The following is a 2,555-nucleotide window of genomic DNA, read 5'->3' as shown; positions in this document are numbered from 1 at the left end:
ACACAACTACAAACAAACACACAACTACAAACAGACACACAACTACACAACTACACACAGACACTCAACTACAAACAGACACACAACTACACACAGACACACAACTACACACAGACACACAACTACACAAGGACACAACTACACACAACTACAAACAGACACACAACTACACAACTACACACAGACACTCAACTACAAACAGACACACAACTACACACAGACACACAACTACATGCAGACACAGCTACACACAGACACACACAACTATACACAACTACACACAGATACACAACTACACACAGATACACAACTACACACTACATACAGCCACACACCACTCCACCGAACCCTGGTGGTCTGAAGTCTCGCGGTAACTCCCTCTCTCGCGGGAACTCCCTGTCAGCTTCAGAACACTTCCAGTAAAATATCAATAAACTTGTACTCAAGACAAGTATTTGAGTAAATGTACCGAGTTGCTTGTTAAAATGTAATAAAGTGTAATGAGGTGGGAGTAAAAGTAACACGACGTTGAAATACTCGAGTACATCACACTTGTGCTGGAGTACAGTACTCGAGTAAATGTACTTAGTTGCTGGAGGTTCAGTTCCTGGTAAAATGTAATGACCTGTCATGGATGGAAAAGTAACGGAACATGGAATTCTCAATTACAGGATACACTACCTGCCGGGGGTTTGACGCCAGCAGCAGCGCGCGCTCTGACCTACCTGTTCCACCTGAAAGTTTGGGCCTCAGAGCCGCAGCAGTGCATGCTGGGAGATCCGGAGGCAGGGTAGCAGCAGCAGCAGCAGCCGGCTGACTCAACCTTCAGTCGGCGCTCCGCTTCCAGCCGTCCCGCACCGTCCAGCCGGCCGCAGCGGACACCCCGCGGACAGCGCAACGTTTCACCGAGTCATGGACATCAGCGGACCGCGTCTGTCGGTGAGCTCCGCTCGTTGCGCCGGAACCGAGAAGCTGCTGTCAGACAGCCGGAGCCCGGAGCTAAGCTACGGCTAGCTGCTTGTTGTCGTTAGCCTGCTGCGCAGTTAGCTCAGCTAGCTGACTGCTCTCCTACTTCTATCTGACGCCCGAGTTCATCTGCTGATAACCAGTACAACTAACTAGCTCCCTGGAACACCGCTTGATTCGTTTATCCCGGGTTTCTACACCGGCTACCTGAGCTAAGCTAAGTTAGCTACATGTCAGCCAAGTGTCTCGGCCTTGTAGTTTAATTAGCCGCCTTGTAGTTGATGCTAACCGAAGTGTTGGTGTCACAGCAGCTCAGTGCTGTCACTGTCTCTGCTGCTGCTAGCCTGCTAAGCTAACTAATTAGCCACGTTAGCCTCCCAGCTCCTCTGAACCAGAGACGTCAGACAGCAGAGAAGTTAGAAGTTAATCAGAACCAGTGAAGCCCAGACAGCTCACCTGGCCCTGCAGGTGAACTCGCTGCTAACAGCTGACACACCGTGTCTGCTGATGGATTCACTCACTTTGGCTTCATGCTGAAGCTCCGGAGCAGAGCAGCTGTTTTCACTGAACATCCACCTCACTGGTTTCTGTGTTCCTGCATGTTGATGATGTGGAACTGTGTTGGACATTTAAGTCCTTTAACGCTATGAAACCCACGTTAACGTTTGTGATATATGAAAAGTAGACCAGTTTACCGGTTTGTCCTGCCTGTAGCCCAGGTCAGAGCAGGTCCAGACCTGAAACCGGTCAGCACACTGATTGAGTCTGAGCTAAACTGTCCTGTCGAGGCTAACACTCTTAGTTTGTGATTTCTAAACCTTTTATTTTGTTTTTTAAAATTCCCCGAAATGGAGATTTAATAGTTTTTTTTCGTGTTAGAACCTCATTAGACCAGGTACAGAACCAGAACCACTGCATATAGACAGATCAGGTCTGGACTAGAATGTCAGAACATAGCTTCTGATTTGTCTGTCTGTAAAAAGCCAGCAGTTCAGATGTTTCAGCTATTTTTTGATGAACTTCTGTGTGTGAGCTGTAGAGCCGCTACGGCTCCACGGGTCAGATCCAGAGCTCATAGAACAGCTTGTGATCTGTGAAACCTTCACTCTCTCACTAAACAGAGGTGTTTTATGAGTTTAGTGGTTTTAGATCTGGACCTGGTCGAAGGTGCTCCGCATGTGGAGCAAAGCTGTGACATCCCAGTTTCCCTGACGTGTCTCTCACACTTTGACACCATTAAACCTCATCACTCCCTCGGCGGGCGTCGGGTTGTTGCTGTGATGCAGCCGATCAGAGGCTCGCTGACACATTATCTCAATCAGGAATGCCCTTCATGCTTTAACTGGTCTTTCTGGTCCTGCGGTCCAGCTCGGCTCTGCCTGGGTGGAAACGAGCTGCGCCCAGGTGTTCTGGGAGATAAGGCCAGCAAAGCAAACAGGTGTTGTTGGCTCCTCCCACCTCCTGCTGATCGTTTCCTGTTTCAGTCACACACAGGCTCCTGTTTCTTCACGGTTCTCTGGAAACATTTGGGTGAATTCCTGACAACTTCCAGAGAAGAACAGTGAGATCAGTGCAGGCTGCAGCTACCG

The 2,555-nt window shown here is 49.1% G+C and overlaps 1 protein-coding gene across 2 annotated transcripts in view; it reads left to right on the top strand.

Moving 5' to 3' along the window:
* Positions 1-343: 343 nt before the first annotated feature.
* aftpha (aftiphilin a) overlaps positions 344-2,555 on the top strand; it is a 14,290-nt gene continuing 12,078 nt past the window's right edge. For both annotated transcript variants that reach the window (XM_008298862.1, XM_008298860.1), the window contains exon 1: positions 344-939. The gene's annotated coding sequence lies outside the window, so the exon portion shown is untranslated. The remainder of the gene's footprint in view (positions 940-2,555) is intronic.

The sequence above is a fragment of the Stegastes partitus genome, unplaced genomic scaffold (assembly GCF_000690725.1).
Source record: "Stegastes partitus isolate 25-593 unplaced genomic scaffold, Stegastes_partitus-1.0.2 Scaffold1358, whole genome shotgun sequence".
Lineage (NCBI taxonomy): Eukaryota > Metazoa > Chordata > Actinopteri > Pomacentridae > Stegastes > Stegastes partitus.
This window is presented reverse-complemented; position numbering and strand designations above follow the sequence as displayed.